This window comes from Schistocerca nitens, chromosome 8 (assembly GCF_023898315.1).
Source record: "Schistocerca nitens isolate TAMUIC-IGC-003100 chromosome 8, iqSchNite1.1, whole genome shotgun sequence".
Taxonomy (NCBI): domain Eukaryota; kingdom Metazoa; phylum Arthropoda; class Insecta; order Orthoptera; family Acrididae; genus Schistocerca; species Schistocerca nitens.
In genome coordinates, this window is record NC_064621.1 from 178,736,987 (window position 1) to 178,756,027 (window position 19,041).

The following is a 19,041-nucleotide window of genomic DNA, read 5'->3' on the forward strand; positions in this document are numbered from 1 at the left end:
CCATCTGCTTAATCTGTCATGAGTGAATTTAGCCGAAAGTAAGAATTGTATAGCTCTATGGTCTGTGTAAACGGTGGTGTGTCTTCCATAAAGAAAATGCCTAAATCTGGTAAAAGCCCATACAACACATAATGTTTCAAGTTCAGTAACAGAATAATTTCGTTCAGCAGGTGACAGAATGCGACTTGCAAATGCGATGTTTTTAATTACTGTTGAGCCATCTTCTTCAATTTCCTGAAAAATATGTACGCCTAAAGATGTGTTGGAACTGTCGGTGGCAATGGAAAAATTTCTGGTAAGATCTGGGTGCGATAAAAGTGGAGTATTCAACAAGGCTTCTTTCAGGTTCACAAATTCAGAATGTGCTTGCTTATCCCAGGACCAAATAGTGTTTTTACCTGTCAATTGGCATAATCTAGGTGTGTCTAAAGCAGAGTCATGAATAAATTTACGAAAAAAGTTAATTAAACCCAAAAAAACTCCGTAGTTGTTTCTTCGTCGTAGGGACAGTAATGTCACGTAGAGCTTGAAGTTTTTCCGGATCAGGTGCAATGCCTTCTGCTGAAATTACATGTCCAAGAAATTTTATAGAAGTTTTGCCAAAGTGCGATTTACTAAGATTAATTGTAAGTCATTGTGCATGAAAAGTTTGTTACAGTTGTTCTAGAATCAGATTGTGTTCAGTCCAGTTAGCTTCTGCAATAAAAATATCGTCTACGTACGTCGTAATTCTGTCTTTAAGTTCTGTCGTAAGTATTGTGTTCAAACCGCGAATAAAAGCTGCAGAAGAAATAGTTAAACCGAATGGTAATTTGCAAAATTGATAACAGTCGCCAAAACAGAGAAATGCTGTGTACTTTCTGCAATTCGGATGAAGCTGAATTTGCCAAAATCCCGATTTCAAATCTAATGTAGAATAAATAGCCGTACCGTGAAATTTCTGTAGTAGTTCTTCTAGTGTCTGTGGTCGATCTGTTTCATTAATAATAATGTCATTAACGTGACGCGAATCAAGTACAAGGCGAAGTGAGCCATCTTTTTTCTTAACAATATGTAGCGGGTTTATGTACGGACTAACTGCCGGTTCAATAATTCCTTGGTCAAGCATATCCTTCAATTCTTTTTAACTTGATCTCTACGAATATATGGAATGGGATAATGCTTGGCTTTAAATGTGTCGTGCTGTTTGACTTGAAATTCATACATAAAGCCGGACATAGTATCAGGAATGTTGTCGAAAACTGGAGCTTGCTGTAAGAGAATTTTGCGTAGTTGCGTGCGTTCGTCGTCTGTATTTGCACAACTCTGTTTAACTTTATCAGAAATCATCTGCATTACGTCGTAGTCAGCTTCGTCTGGAGCATTATAGTTATGCACATACGTATCTGTGAACAATGTGGAATTACAGTCTATGTTACGTGATACGGAAATGACCTCTGTGCGATTAATTGTTTGTTCTTCCGCAGATAAAGAATGCTGAAATTGTAAAGCCAATTGCACATTTTCATCCTTCAACATTAAATAAGAATTTTGAAAATCAATAACTGCGTCGTGTTGTACCAGAAAATTACTACCTAAATTAACGTCTGTTGTCAATAAAGGAACAATCCAAAAATTTGAGTGAAATGTGTGACCTGCAATACAAAATGATAAATGCGTCTGTAATTTAACGTCTACTCCTTTACTCGATACTGCTCCTTTTACTTTCGTTTTGCCTAAAGGTAATGTAGGATATGTATTCTCTTTGTTACACTCGTTGAAAGTCTCCTCATTTATAACTGACATAGATGATCCAGAATCGATTACTGCTGAAAATTTCGATGAACCAATTTTAATTTCGATGACAGGATGTGAAATGGTTTTCTGAACAACTGGTCTTTCCTGTAAAAGAGTGTCTCTGATATCGTCAAAAGTAATTACATTTTCGTGAACAATATTCTGCGTGTCTAAGGTAGTGCTTGTATTACTCGAGGATGCGATCTGTACAGTATCTAGTCAAATTCTATCTGACGTGCTATTATTGTCAGGACGATTCTGTGGCACTTCGACTATTTGAACTGTTCTGTTATTTCTTCCAGACGTATTACGCTCTGGATGATACCTGCTGTCTGGTTCATTCATCAGAATATGTTGTTGCTGATCATTTTGCTGCTCGTAGGATCGACTGTTATTATACGTACGCTGATAATTGTGCTCATTGTTTTTACGTCTGTCGTGATAGTCATTCCTATACGGTGCATTGCGATACGAATTAAAATACTGTGTTTTCTCTACGTAGTTGCTTCTTTGCTGCCGTGCGTTACTATTTGTTGTATCAGTGACTATACGTGCACGCGGTGAAACATTAAAGCTTGGCTGACCTTGTGCATAACATTGTTGGTTAGGTATGCTAACCGGCTGACTTTCATGCTGTTGTGGTGGAAAACGTCTATTGTTACAAAAATGTGGTTCCTGTTGCTGACAATTTTGACGATATTGATAATTGGAATTTTGTCTGTTATTGAAGTTTTGGTGGTTGTCATTTCTAAAGCGTCTGTTACTTTTACTATTGAAATTACGTGACTGATCGTAATTACTGTATGTTTGTTGACCTTGGTTATTATATGAAAAATTTTTGTTTACGAAAGAATAGTCTGATTGCTGCACTTCTAAAAGCTGCAGCAGATCCCTGAATGCCGAAATATTTTCTTTTTGCTGACCCGTTAAAAGTGACACTCTTAATGATCGTGGCAATTTAGAGATACATAATTGAATGAGTGCAGATTCACTATAGGGTTCACTTAAATACTGGTTTTGTTGCACCATGTGCTCAAAAAATTGAGTCACACTGGGAAAATTTGAGTTCTCATAATTTGGTAAGCTAATTAACTGATCTTTAATTCCGCCCTGTGTTGTCTTCGACCAATACGCTGACAGAAAAGCATTCTGAAATTCTTCTACTGAATAACATTGTCTCGCGATCGGTCTCATACGAGTTGCTGGTTCGCCTTCCAAAAAACTGCAAATAAATTCAAGTCTGTGCGTTACGGGCCAAGTCGGTGGAAAAGCAAAGCTAAATTGTTGTATCCAATCTAGCGGATGAATCTGTGTTCTCTCATTTTTAAACACTTTAAATTTTCTCACTTACAGAAAATGTTTGTATTCAAAATTATCGTCTCTGTATGATGGAACAGGTTCATGATTGTAAGAGAATCTATTTGTCTGTGTCTGTTCGGAATCTAAGTCGTATACTCTCTGTTGATTACCTAAATTATACGCACTGTGTGAGTCTGACAAATGTTCGCAAAGTGGCGTCTGCTGTGATGTGTTATTAACTGAAATATTTTTCATCTCTGTTACTTCTTGCTGTAAACTTGACAATTTTCTACGCAATGTATTATTAGATAAATCTATCTCATTGAGTGTCTGTTGAAGATTTTGAAATTCGGGTGTTTGATTAAATGAAACCGGTGAAGTATCGTCTGATTTGCTGTCATTATTACTTTCAATAGGGTCAATACGACTGGCCAATTCATCACATTTTTCAGTCAGTATTTTTACCTGATCATCGCTTTTAGTGTCAGAAGTATTAATCTGTTTTTGTAATTTACGTGTAGTTTTGTTCAATTTTTTAAAGTCAGCTTTGATGACATCGCAATCCTGTGTTATTTCTAATTGTTCAAATCTGTCTGTCACTGTCTGAATATCTGCTGTGTGTGTATCTGTTTTTGATTTAAGATCAGAAATTTCATCACGTAATTCCGCGTTCAACTGTTCGATGGTATTAATTTTGTCGGACACTGTAGCAATATTGTTGTCTACGTATGTTTTTGCTTTCGCAAACATTTTACGTTTGTCTTCTTGTCTCTGTGCAGTGATTGTTTCCATTACTTGACGTTTTACTTTATTTTGATCCTGAATAAATTTGCGGAAACGCGTATCACTGTTTTGTATGTGAAGATTAAAACATTCGTCAATTTGAGAGTTCTGTTGGTCGAATTTCGCGTCTATCTTTGCGTCCATTGTACGCGGAAGTTCTGCTGTCATTGCTTTAAACTCGTCGCGTAATTGTGTAGCCTTTTCAGAGCATTGTTTAGCGACTCCGCTAATTTCGTTTCTAAGTGTTTCTGTTGTAGCTATTTGCATTTCCCTTAATTCTTGCGCAACAGATCTAATTTCTTCGCTACCTTTTCTAGAACAAGCCTCAATTTCCTCGCGTAACTGTTCCTTAGTATCATGACACTGCGCGGCAACGGCTCTAATCTGTTCACTAAGCTGCCTGGAATTGTTGTCTAATTTTTCATATAAGTGTTGTTTGAGATTTTCGTTATCTTGTTTGTTCTGTTCTCTAAGTTGTTTGTGATTGTTGTCTTGTCTTTCATTCTGTTGTTTGAAATTATCATTAATTTGTTGTAGCAATATTGCCATAATTTGATCCAAGCCATTATTACCTACTCTATTCACTGTGCTGTTTAATGGTGGATCTGGAATTGTCTCGCTTTCTGTAACCATTTGGTTATTCTGAGATTTACAAAAAGGTTTGACAGTCGAATGTACACTGTCGGTCACTATTTCGGAATTAAATGGATCCGTCGTACTTTCAGTACCCTGTCCATTTTCATTAGAAAAATTTGTCTGTACGTTACTTAAATTTTCCAAACCGGGTGTGTTAAGCTGGGTAGCGCTCATTACAATAGGGCGCCCCGCGTCATCAATTGTCGTCAAATTAACAGAGGAGACAATTGAGTTCGTTTGTTCATCAGTAAAATAATAATCATCATTAGAGGTTGGAACGCACTGATTGTCAGTGAACGCAGGATTGTCATCATTACACTGTGTGTCACAATTACTATCGGTCACGTTGTTTAAGTCGGTAATTTCATTCATAATACCTCGCGATACACTATTCACAGTCTTTCGCGGCATTTTTACAATAGTCACAATTATTCACAAAACAAATAAGCACAATGCAAAAGCAACACACAAATACAACAGAGCAACGAATTGCCGATGATCTGAGGAAAGAAAGTCATAAAATTAGTAAAGGCGTTGTGCCAAATGCTAATTATATTAAGTAAATAAAAGCAAATATCTTACTACTTCTCAGAAGATTCTCAACGAAATACGATCCTGGACCAGGTGTCGCTAAGTGTAACCTTCCCAGAGAAATTTGGAAAATCACAATAATTAAATGTTAATGGGAATCGTGCTCAACGCAACCTCCCAGCAAAAATAAAAGAAAAGTCTATGATAATGAAAACGTGCCAAAAGTTATTTCCCCACTAGATTACTGAATAACAATGACGCAATTGTTGTTGAGCTCCCACAAAACATTGTTAAATTGAAATAAAAGCGACTGTACCTTCGCTACAAAAATATTGAAAAATAATGACCCAATGTAAACTCGACACAAAAATTGAGAAATGAACATTCAATTGTAATGATTATCTTTTTTTTAAAAAAAATTGTTTTGAGAACAAAATTATTATTGGGGCGATTCTTGAACAAATTAATTACAGTTAAGATACATTACATTCCCAGATGTGCGCAATGCTGCTTCATTACCTTATTTAAAAAATATACCTCTTCCTGAACTTTGACCAGAGGGCCATGTCGACGCCCGCCGACTCCTCACACACAACTGCGACTGTCTCTCGCGCGCTACTACATGCTCTCGCGACTCGCTACGTACAACAAGTCTCTCGCAACTCGAACGCAACTGCACTGCACTGCCGCGCGGTCAAGCGCAGACTAGCAACGATAAATAACTCTCTGGTCAGAGATTCTGTCATGCCTCGCCATCGCTGCTACTGAATACGTACGTGTTTCAGTTTCAACCAAGTTTCAGAGACGAGGATAATATGGAACAGCGATTGGCAGAACAGGTCACAGAACTCGTCAAGTGAGCCGTTAGCGACTGCGTGTTCGCGTGGGCCACAAAGAGCCCGCCGCCGGAACCGGTCCGTCCCATTGTGGCCGCCTGTAGGCCCGAGCGCGCTCCGTTTACCTGCTGGCCGGAAGAAGGACAAAAGCTGGATTTCGCGGGGAAAGACATATTTGCAGGTGTGTCCAAGGTTGTGGCTGACTCAAGCGTCTGTGGGCTTAAGGTGAAAAACAGGCTGGAAGTATCGGAGAAGGGAGTGAAAAGAAAGATGGAAAGTGGCAGTAGTGGTTACGAAAAAGATAATAGTAGTAGTAGTGGTAGTGACGAGGATGAAAGCCGGTTGTAAGGAGATTCCTGTTAATGGAGAATGTTAATTCCCGTTTGACTGACAATATGAATATACATGAGCACTTATGATAGACAAATAAAGAAGCAATATTTATGTGAAACAACTGACTGATTTTAAATAGAGTACTTATGGTACTTATAGAAATAACGGAGCAATATTTAAGCAAAAAAATGAAAAGAAAAAATAAAAATTAACTTATATTACACACAGTACAATATGAGACTTTGTGTCTCGCGAGATTTCGCTCAGTCTTTCAGTTCGAACATGATATATTCTATACGACACTGGTGACGGCATGTGCTCCACATGAAAGGAATATGTTGTCGACCCACCTAACTTGTACACTTGGTGAATGGGTAAAAAGATTCTTCTACCTTTCCCGATTTAGGTTTTCTTGTGGATGTGATAATCACTCCCAAAAAAGTGATGAAAACATAAGTGTTTGTCACATAAACTGCAACAAATGAATGCAACAGTTTCACAGTCGCACGGTTTTCCCTGTGCTCTGTCAAAACATATGTTTTTAACGTTTTCAAATTTTTCCGTGTGTAGACCGTCAAATCCTGCATATGTCCAAGCAAATCTGAACATGTCCTGGAATTTTGGAGAGCGAAGTTGATTATGTGTGAGTGCCTGAACTTTGATAATTGTGTGAAAATAAAAAATTAAACTTTTGACTCGATGGTAGACTTGAACCAAGGACCTCTCGTTCCTCAAGTGCTCACGCTAACCACGGGGCCACAGCGCTCCTGAGCTCACGTAGTACTTGATGTTGCCTATCGTGCACATGGACTACTCAGTTTTTATATTTTGCTTTTTTTTTCATAGTTCCACACAACTTCTTCCTGTTTTCTCGATTGATCTGTGTTCAGTTTTTCAAGGCCTATCCACTGTGCCAACTTTTAACTAAATCTGAGGGGGGTGCAATGGGGAGGTTCCCTTGTTAGAGGCATTTGAACCATTTTCTTGATCGTTAAGTGAAAGCCGTCGACCAGTGCGATGACTGTGGAGAGAAGTAATGCCTGAAATTTGGTATTCTTGGCATACTCTGGACACTGTGGATCTCGCAATATTGAATTTCCCAACGATTTTCGAAATGGAACGTCCCAAGCGTCTAACTCTAGCTACCATTCCCGTTGTGCGGCCACAATCACATTGGTAACCGCTTCTCCTGAATCATCAGAGTACAAATGACAACTCCGCCAATGCACTGACCTTTTATACCTGGTTTACGCAATACGACAGCCATCTGTGTATCTACATATCGCTAAGCCACGAGCTTCGTCACCTGGGTGTAAATTTCGTTTATCAGGATTTGGCCAGTCGAGGAAGAAAGGGCAATGGAACGAGACAATACCCTGTCTCGTGATGTGGGAGTTCTAATGTCGCTCCACTGGCCACTAGAAAAATTATTAAGTATTCCTGATAACAACAAAAACAACAAAGAGACAGGCAGCCTCGAAACTTTCCACTGCAAAATCGATTGTAACAACTGTTCCCTACTCTTACCAGGTCCTCCTTTCTTTTTAAATAAATTTGTCCTTTGGTGTTACTTTCGAATATGAAAATTGAAATTGACATTTTTATAAAAAATAAAATATTTAGTGCTGTGGATCTTAATTACTGTCTTCTTGGCTGAAAAAGAGTAAATTATTAATTTTGCAGTAATGCGTGGCGTCTCCGGAGTGCAATCGGGCGCACCCAAGGTTGACGTTCTTCTTAGCAGCCAGCGTAAGAATCAGCTTTCCAAGATTTACGTCGTAATGTAGCTCTGAAAAATTCTTGACGCTGTTATTGAAGACCAAGTCAGACGGATACGATTCTGAACAACTGTGATAATCTGTGTCGGTAGGGCAAGTTCCACAAATTTTCGCTTTTCACAAAAGAGAATCTGTTCATTCCAAAATTTCCTGGGCCGGCCGCGGTGGCCGTGCGGTTCTGGCGCTGCAGTCCGGAACCGCGGGACTGCTACGGTCGCAGGTTCGAATCCTGCCCCGGGCATGGGTGTGTGTGATGTCCTTAGGTTAGTTAGGTTTAAGTAGTTCTAAGTTCTAGGGGACTTATGACATAAGATGTTGAGTCCCATAGTCCTCAGAGCCATTTGAACCATTTTGAACCAAAAGTTCATGTTACTAAACAGGGATCGCACAGAACTACCTAGCATTCAAAGTCGTAAGTCTTCTGCTTGCTTGCACTTTGCATCGTAATCGCTAGGAGAGGAAAGATGAGCATAATATTCACTTCAGAAATGAGAAAAATTTTACCTTTTAAGGTAACAATTATTATTTCATAAAATCGTTCTTCTCATTGCTCAGCTATTGCAGTATATGTTCAGCTTCTTACAAGACCATATATTGACAAAAATTAATATTTTCTGATATCTCGCAGCAATAGCGGCTGTCGTTTCTTTCTTTAACAATAGAAGTACACCTCCTTCGAAAATACGTACTTCCGTAGTCAGGTCTACTATCAGGAAAAAAAAAACTCATTAGTAAAGTCACGGAATACACAAGTCTCTTAAAAGTCACAGAACGCTAACAAGCCAACGATGTTATTTACAATGCTGCGGTCTCCCAGGCGAAAGCGATAGTTCAGATTATTTATACCTGAGAGTTTTTCATTGTTGCTGTGTTATCATGTTCTACTAATCAATTAAACAGTAGTCTATCTGTACCAAACAGAACCCTTTACAGTATTTTAGTGGTAAATAAACAGATTATTGTACTGGAACACGTCCTTCGAGCAGTCGCAGCACTCAGTATTTAGATTTATGTCACAGTTTGCATTACACATTATGAAATGATGCTATGGAGTATGTAACACAGTTAATGATGATCAGAAGATGTTTAAGCTCCATAACCTCTTGCGATGGATAACCTGTGTCCTGTGGTTGCTTTTGTGAGAACGTCGCCTCAGATGCGATTGCTGACGTATTTCTATGAGAGATGAATCAGCAAGAATCCTGTTTAGTTGATAGTTTATGCGTACTATGCTAAGTCACCGTGATGCTCCTGCAGACGGCAGGACGTTTCTGATTGGCTATAACGAGGGCTCATAAAAGCCGCCGCTCCAAGTGTGCGGCGCTGAGTTTTGACCGACCGCTCGTCCGCCACGCCGCGTCGCTGCTTCTCTACCGAGACACGGCCAGCTTTAGTAAGTCTCCCGTCTCTGCCAATTATTGAACGTTTCCACCTGTAATGCTACTGTCGCAGGTTCGAATCCTGCCTCGGTCATGGATGTGTGTGATGTACTTAGGTTAGTTAGGTTTAAGTAGTTCTAAGTCTAGGGGACTGATGACCTCAGTGCTTAGAGCCATTTGAACCATTTGTACTGACACAGCTTAGCTGGCGAATAACAAGTGCGTACACAGTAGCGACTACGATTAGTACTCACATAATGTCGATACTAAAGAAAAACGACTCAAATACGCTTTCGACCATCCTGATTTAGGTTGTCCGTAGTTTCCCTACAAGGCTCTAGGGCGGTCGTTGGCGAACTCATTAGTCGTCGGAGTCACATATCAACACTACTACGAATGAAATTTATTTTCGGAACTAAAATTTTTAAACTCAAATTTCAGTGACGGAAAAAGAAATCGCAATACTACGGACGAGTTGTAAGACATAAACGAAAGTTGGTAAGCGTGTTTGTACATCTGAAAGATGATGTCTATTCAGATTTTCAGCCAGTCGTATGAGAGTGGCGCTCTTAGCGCCACTATGAGGATGTGTATCAGGTTTGCTTTAAACACGCGCTGTAACGGTCGTGGGACTAGACGTGGCAGATTGATGTTTGTTAAGAATGCCTTTAAAGTGACAAAGACGCCACCATCAACAGTTCACTGAGTTGGAAAGAGGTCGTATAATAGGGCTACGAGAAGCTGTGTGTACTTTGTGCGATAATGCATAAACACAGGGCGAAAATGTACCCACTGTACATGACCGCTGGCAGCGGTTTCCACAAGAGTGTACGGTCGCAAGAAGACAGTGCTCCGGACAGCCATGTGGCACTACCCAAAGGGACGACCATTGTGTTCGCTATGGGGCTCTGACGCATCGTACTGCATCTGCAGCAGCGGTTTGAGCAGCAGCAGTTGCCACCACAGTGACATAACGAACTGTTTCAAATCAGGGTCAGCTTTGACCCAGACGCCCTGCAGCGTACATGCCACTACTTCAGTGGTGTCGAGGGAGAGCTCATTGGAGAGCAGGTTAGAGGTCTGTTGTTTTTCTGATGAAAGCTGGTTCTGCTCCGCGGCAGTGGTGGCCGTGGGTTGGTGAGGAGCAGGACAGTTGGGGCCTGCAACCACCCTGTCTGCACACTAGACTAAGGGTACATACATCTGGAGTTTTGGTCTGCGGTGCAATTTCGTATGACACCGGCAGCACTTTCATAGTCATCCCACGCACCTTGAATGCAGATTTGTACGTCAGTCTGGTGATTCGACTTGCTGTGCTGCCATTAATGAACAGCATTCCAGGGGATGTTTTCCAACAGGATAACACTCGCCCACACACTGCTGTTGTAACCTAACATGCTCTACCGACATGTTGTCACGGTCTGCTCGATCACCAGATCTGTCTCCAATCGAGCATCATCGGACGACAAAATCCATCGTCATCCAGATACAGCATTAATCGTCCCTGTACTAACTGACCGAGTGCAACAGGCATGGAACTTAATCCCACAAACGGGCACCCGGCACCTGTACAACACAGTGCATGCACGTTTGCATGTTTGCATTCAACCTAGGCGTGACGCCGCTTATTAATTTCCAGTAGATTATTTCGTGTTTACATTACCATGTGATCTTGCAACGCTAATTCCTTAAAAACATTACCGAGACAAATGTATTCCCGATATTTCATTACTCTACAGTAACTATCTTTTGGTGTTGCGATTTATTTCGCCGTTGTACGTAGAAAGGTAAACTGTTATTTTATTAAGTTGATTAGTTCACTGCTAAGCTGGCCTTTGCTAAAAACGCCCTCCATCTGATTGCGGTACATTCGTATACTTGTTTCGTCTGTCTCCTTTCGCTGATCCTCTCTCTATAGTTAAACCATCTGAACATACCTTTCTAATTACTAGACACTACATCTTCTCTCGTTGCAAACGCTGCCTAAATTAACGTAGTAAACCTCTCTTAAAGTTTTAAACCTTAGTGAATCTGTACATAGGTTGAATAAAACATGATACCGTATTTAGTATCGATATTATTTATTGATAAAATTAAATTGTAAGATATTCATAAAATTAATAATGACAATGACTGGCAAACACTAATGCGAACAATGGACTTACATCTCCTCGGAAAGTTAGAGAAGTCACCCTTGTATCTTGTTTTTATTTTTAGGAACGATGAGAGGTTCTCATCAACAACATATATTCCCAGTTCACTCTTGGTAGGGCTCATGCTTCTGACTTCACAGCAAGATAGACCGCCCCAGGCCGAAAACCGACTTCTGCGCGTGGACCGCGAAGCTTCAGTGGCACTACGTGCGCGACCGCACGTGGTATTTTGTGGAAGAGTCATACTCAAGTGGCCAAAAAACCGCTATATACAATACAGTTTTTTGGTTTGGAACTATAAAATTCATGTTAGATGGCTTACCTCTATTTTTGTAGATATTTACCTATTTATGCGTCACAAGGCAGTATCTTGGTGTATTTGTTAAGACCTTTCTTTTTTCAGTTAATTAATTAATTTATTTATTTTGGAGATACCTTCGTTTGACAGCACAACCCACTCCAAAGACACATCATATGTTTGCACTAAATTTACAATTCATATTCACAGAAGTTCAGTAATAATAGCTACAAACAAAATTCAAAATATTCTGTGCTTTCATGGATTTGCTTTGTGTTGGGGGTTCTACTCTTTTTCTATTAATTTCCTTCCATCGTGACACACCGAAAATTACCTTCTCTCTTTTAAGGCGCAATTCCAGCAAATTTCTTAATGAACAAGCAGAACTAAGGCACATCCAATATTTAAACAACTTTATGACTTCTTAAATGTGAAAGGACGATTTTCAGCTTCTCGCGATACCAAGAAGTAAACAGAAGGTACAGTTGTTATGACGCCAACAACTTCATCCCGATATTCACCATCTCCGTTACCCCAAAGCATTACTTTAGGATATTTTTATTTAGCTCAGAACTGGAATCGTAGAATAAACTGAGTTCACACACAGAGCCAGACACAATTTCCGAACAGAAATGCCACAGCATTGAACACAGTTTATCAGGTCCTTTATCGGGAAGTGTTTCGTCATATGTATAAAATACATATTTCCCAAAAGAAAGCAATTGAATATTGAACGAATAAAGTGATAGCTGCCTGCGGTAATATTCTTCGTTGATTGAAATATTACGAAGTGTAAGATTTTTTGGTTATCCCTACAGACTGCTTTCTTCATCATGGGTCTTCTGGACTTCAACATTGGGAACGTTTAATCTCGTAAAACGTGTCTGCTTACCTCTTATGCAGTTCATTTTAGATGTTGTGTCTACTTTTTCAAAGCTTGTATCTGAGTTTCACCTTTCTGTTGTTCATCTGTTAATCAAGGTTAGAAGAAATTCGTCACACACTAATGCGATTTCTACATCGAAGAAAAATTAGAGCGATTAGACATACGTCAGTTCTGAGGTACCTAAAACTTATGTTGTAGTTCGTCATAAAAATCTGTTCATATTGTTCGTACGTCACAGTGTCTGAAAGATTTGTCTCTGAATGTAACAGGCGCTAACAATCGAATATTAAATTCTTCTTGTAAATACAACCATTTGTCATCATGCGTGCTGTAATGTGTTTTTCGGCTGCTCAGTGACTGTATAATATGATGATGCACTTTAGATAAGGTTTCTTCTTTAAGTTTGTTTGGTCTAGTGTTATGTTTTCCTGTGGCCTCACAGCTACCTTCCCTGTAGTAGCGATGCCATGCAATGCCAAGAATGCTGGTTGACATACCTGACCGTCCTATATTCTTCCACATCTATTAATACGCATCTTACAGACAAAGGAAAAAATCATGACATGCAGATTCATCTGGACTTTTCTTTGGTCTTCTTCGCATTACAGGCTATGCAATGAAAAGTCCAGTCACGTGACTTGTGTGTAACACAGGAAGCCATTTGATTGCATTTCTTTATTTATCTATTTCTTTCTTTAAATTGAACATTCTGAAAACACCTCAATCGTTAGCACTTCTAATCGTCACCTGTAATGTGAGTCAAGCCTGTAATCTTTTCGAAGAATCAGAAATATGCCCCAGTACTTTTCTTGTACTTGTATACTGCACATGACTGGAATGTCTATATTCATCCTTCGACATTTCTGACAGCTTCATTTCACTTAAGGAATAGCTTTATACACAATCTCGGTGATAGTAACACAAGAGTGTTTCTGTTTAATTTATTGAGAAAAACTCATTTTCCTGCGTACTTTGGATTCACAATGTGACGCAGTTTTATATCGGCCTTTACTTTATTATTGTACAATGTAACGGTTCGAACATCGTTTTAAATGTGTGAGTAAGAAGCAAGCATTGCTGGAACGCTATTAAGGTGAAGCTACAGCATTGTAAGATGAAACGTATTAGGAGGAGAAAACGCTCTACATAGAAATAGATCTTGATCATTCTTCCTTAGCACCGAGTAGACCTCGATCGTTTCTGTTTCCGATCGCCGTAATGTTTTTTACAGAAACAAACGTTACCACTATTATGTACTTCCATTCCTTTATAAGAAGGCATTACGAACTTAACTTCAATTTCTGACTGACCACGATTGCTATGCCCGAGTACCCTTCATATACACAGAATCTTTCTTACTATGCACACTTATGTTCATGTTTGTATGTGACAACTACATTGTAAATTTGCTCTCCTGTGTGATGGATGAATGAATATATCAAATGGCGTATTAATAGATGTGGACGAATATAGGACTGTCGATATGTCAAATAGCTTCCTATTATTATTACTGGTTTATCAACAAAGCTTTATGTAAACTCATGTACTTTTAAATCTCAAAATGAAATTCAGAGGTAAAATCAAGCAAGTTATTCCTTAAAAACCGAGACAGAAAGGTCCTGGCAAGAAATATCCTGGGAAATGAAGCAAACAGGCTACTTTTAAACAGATACAATAATTTAATGTGGAAACCAAGTGTGAAACTGTATGCTGTTAATTAAATCTTTATTAAAATATGTTGGAAACACCTCTGTAATGGGCACCTGCATGATACAGAGGTTATGTTATCATTGTTTAAAAAAATGAGTTACATACTGTTGAAGCAAAATATTCATTTTACCGGATCTAGCTTACTGAGATTATTCCATTATTCGCAATGCAGTCTTTTCCACTAACTAATATAGGAGGGATTAGTTTAAATGCTCATTAATACCATCACCTACTGGTGATCTTTTCTTTTTGAGTCATCAGTCTTCTTACTGGTTTGATGCGGCCCGCCACAAATTCCTCTCCTGTACCAACGTTTTCACCTTAGAATAGCAGTTATAACCTGCAACCTCAATTATTTGCTGGATGTATTCCAATCTCTGTCTTCCTCTTCAGTTTTTACCTTCTGAAGTTCCCTCTAGTACCATGCAAGTTATTCCGTGATGTCTTAAAGACGTCCTATCATCCTGTCCCTTATCGGTTTTTCCACATATCCCTTTCCTTGCCTATTCTGCGGCGAACCTCCTCTTTCCTCACCTAATTTTCAACATTCCTCTGTAGCACCACATCTCAAATGTTTCGATTCTCTTCTTTTGCATTTTTTCCTCAGCCCGTGTTTCACTACTGTACAATACTGTGCTCCAAACGTACGTTTTCAAAAATTCCTTCCTCATTTGTTTTATCCTAGCAGACTTCTCCTGTCAAGGAATGCCTTTTTTGCCAATAGTAGTCCGTTTTCTTTATTTCCGCCTTGCTTCAGCCATCATGGGCTATTTTGCTGCGTTGCTGTTGTTGTTGTTATTGTTGTCGCGATCTTCAGTCCGAAGACTGGTTTGATGCAGCTCTCCAAGATACTCTATCCGTGCTGGCATATTCATCTCCGAATAATTATTGCAACCTACATCCTCCTTAATCTGCTTACTATATTCATCTCTTGGTCTCCCTCTACAATTTTTACCCCCACACTTCCCGGTAGTACTAAATTGGCGGTTTCTTGATGGCTCAGAATGTGTCCAAACAACTTATCCCTACTTTTAATCAAGCTGTGTCACAGATTTCTTATTCTCTCAGTTATGCTCAATACCTCGTCATTAGCTACCTGATCTGCCCTCCAAATCTTTAGCATTCTTCTGTACACCACATTTTAAAAGCTTCTATTCTTTTCTTGACTAAACTGTTTGTCGTCCATGTTCACTTCCATATGTGGTTAGACTCCAGACAAATACCTTCAGGAAGGCCATCCTAATTCTTTAGTCAATATTCGATGCTAACAACGTTTCTCGTGCCATTGCCAGTCCGCAGTTTATATCCTCTCTACTTCGGATATCATCAGCTATTTTGCTGTCCAAACATTAAAACTCATCTACTACTTTAATTGCCTCGTTTCCTAACCTAATTCCCTTAGCCTCACCGGATTTAATTCTACCACATTCCATTATCTTTGCTTTGTTTTTGTCGATGTTCGCCTTATATCCTCCTTTCAAGACACTGTCCATTACGTTCAGCCGCTCTTCCAAGTCCCTTACTGCCTCTGATAGAAGACTGGTTTGATGCAGCTTTCCATGACACTCTATCCGTGCAAGCGTCTTCATCTCCGAATAATTATTGCTACCTACATCCTTCTTAATCTGTTTACTGAGCTTTAATTTCTATTCTGAATTCTGATTTGGTCTCCTTTAGTGCTTGCTCAATGTACAGGTTGAGTATCATTGGGGGTAGGCTACAACCCCGTCTCACTCCCTTCTCAACCACTGCATCCGTTTCATGCCCATCGACACTTACAACTGCCGCCTGGGTTCTTCATAAATTGTAAACAGCTTTCGCTTCCTGTATTTTACTCTATATACATTCAGAATTTCAAAGAGAGTATTGCAGTCAACATTGTCAAATGCTATAAACATAGATTTGCTTTTCCTTAACCTACCTCCTAATATAAGTTGTAAGGGTCAGTATTGTCTCGCGTGTTCCTGCGTTCTTCTGTAAAGAATTCGTGACAGTATATTGCAGCGATGACTATTTATCCGTTAGTTCGATAATTTTCCCACCTATTAGCAACTGATTTCTTTGGAATCGGAATTATTACATTCTCCTTGAATACTGAGGGTATTTCGCCTGTCTCATACCTCTTGCTCACCAGATTGAAGAGTTTTATCATGGCTGACCGTCCAAAGGCTATCAGTAGTCCTGACGGAATATCGTCTACTGACGGACCCTTGTTTCCATTTAGATCTTTCAGTGCTCTGTCAAACTCTTCATCTCCCTTGTATAGACCCTCTATGTACTCCTTCCACCTTTCAGTTTTCCCTTCTTTGCTTAGCACAGATTTTCCACCTGAGCTCTTGATGTTCATGCAGCTGGTTCTTTTTTCTGTAAAGGCCTCTTTAATTTTCCTGTACGTGGTCTCCATCTTTCCCCTAGTGAAATATGCTTCTAAATCCTTGCATTTGTCCTCTACTCATTCCTGCTTAGCTATTTTGCATTTCCTGTCGATTTCATTTTTAGACGTTTTTATTCCCTTTCGTCTGCTTCATTTATCGCATTTTTAAATTTCTCCTTTCATCAGTTAAATTCAATATCTCTTCTGTTATCCAAGGATTTCCACTAGAAGTATCTTTTTACGTATTTGATCTTCTGCTGCCTTCGCTGTTTCATCTCTTCAAGCTACCCATTCGTTTTCTACTGTATTCCTTTCCCCTGTTCTAGTCAACCATTTCTCAATGCTCCCTCTGTAACAGCCTACGTAGCAGAATTCCTTAACTTTGACTACTTCGTGATCACCAATTTTGATGTTAAGTATCCAGCTGTTCTCATTTCTGCCAATTCTCATCACTTTCGTCTTACTTCGATTTAATCTCAATCTATATTCTTCACGCATTAGACTGTTCATTCCATTCAACAGATTCTGTATTCTTCTTCGCTTTCACTGAGGATACCAATGACATCAGCGAATGTTTTCATTAATACTCTTTCACACTGAATTTTAATCACACTCTTGAACCTGTGTTCCAAGATGGCCGCCGAGTAAGTGACGCCAGAAACCATTTCCAGAAAGAAAACACGAAAAGATCGTAACTTCCCGAAGTCACGCTTAGGCTTAAATTTTGTAAACGTGTTTGTTTATTGTTTCACGGTAATTTAACTAGTTTCTCGGTAACAAATAAGTAAACTACCGTAAATAGCCTGTAACTTCATTGTTTTAATACAGATTTCAGAAAAACAGCGTAACTTTATATCAGAAACTTGCCTATATACATTTGTTTATAGGCCTAATTCTCGTAACGTTTTTGGAGAATCAAAGTTAAAGTACCTCGTTTAATTGTCCTTTTTTTCATTCAATCGAGTGAAATATATAATAAATAGCGTATACCTTCATTGTTTTAATACAGATCTCAGAAAAACAGCGGAATTTTAAATCAGAAACTTGCTTATATACATTTGTGAATAGGCTTAATTCTTGTAACGTCTTTTTTGATTTTCGGTAATTTAATTGATTTATTCTAGCTAAAGTATTATTTTTGCCATGAGTGAGAAGTGCCTGACTTGCCGTAGAATTGTTAGTTCCGGGGTTTGGTGTGATGGATGTAGTAGTTTTTTTCACTGGGGGGATTGCAGTGGCGTGGGTGTTGGGAAAGTGGATCAGGCTCATCAGTGGTTATGTAGGATTTGCAGCAGAGATAGGAAGATAGTGGAACAGGAGGGGAAAATTGCTGCCCTTCAGGCTGAGCTAGATCAGGCTAGGGAAGATCTGGACAGGTTAAGGAGGGAGAAGGGCAAAGAGAGGTGGGAAGTGGCAACAGGTAGCAGAAGGAACAGGCCTAGAACTAAGTCTGACAGTTTTGTGGTGAATGTCAAAAATCAGTTTGACCTGTTGCTTCAGTTAGAAACTGATGAGCCTCAAGCAGAGGTAAGTGTAGACAGGACACAACAAACTTTCAATAGGAAATTGAAAAAGAATGTAGGAAAGTCATCGAAAAGGAAGAAAGTTTTGTTGTTAGGCAGTTCTCATGCCAGAGGTGTAGGCCAACTTCTGCAGGAGGAATTAGGACCAGAATACCAGGTCACAAATTTTTTCAAACCAAGTGCTAGTCTGGATCAGGTGACAGAGGATTTAGGTTCACTCTGTAAAGGATTTACCAGGGAAGACACCGTGGTTATTGTGGGAGGGCCAGGGAACAGCATCGACAGAGATCCTGGGTACAGTATAGAGTGTGACCTGGTAAAGATTGCGTCGGCATCGAGACACACCAATGTTGAATTTGTATCTGTCCTGAGACGCCATGACCGGCCTCATTTGAACTCTTCTGTTGGGAGAGTTAATTTGGAGTTGGAACGGCTGCTTGGGTCGGGTGCGGGGGCTCATATTGGTGTGGTTCCCGTTGATTATCTCAGTAGGTGGGACTATACCAGGCATGGCCTACATCTCAACAGGAAAGGGAAGGGGAAACTGGCTGGGGTAATAGCAGGAAATTTAAGGGGGGGAGGCACTGCCATGAATGGTAAAATACCAGTGGTTACAGGTGTTGGAGCAGCACCTTTTTTAGGATAGGTAAGACAGAAAGATGTAAAGTTCTACGAGAGGTCAGGATTGAAACAAATCTTCAGTTTAGGAAAGAAATTAAACAGCACAATTCTAGCACATTGGATCA

General features: G+C 39.5%; 1 protein-coding gene across 3 annotated transcripts in view; it reads left to right on the plus strand.

Annotated features, from left to right (window-relative positions):
* Positions 1-19,041, plus strand: part of LOC126199357 (probable cytochrome P450 6a13) — a 251,063-nt gene that overhangs the window by 117,220 nt on the left and 114,802 nt on the right. The window contains exon 1 of one of the 3 annotated variants that reach the window (XM_049936221.1): positions 9,292-9,365. The exons of the other annotated variants lie outside the window; for them this stretch is intronic. The gene's annotated coding sequence lies outside the window, so the exon portion shown is untranslated. Of the gene's footprint in view, positions 1-9,291; positions 9,366-19,041 lie in introns of those variants that run through there. 3 annotated transcript variants of the gene reach the window in all.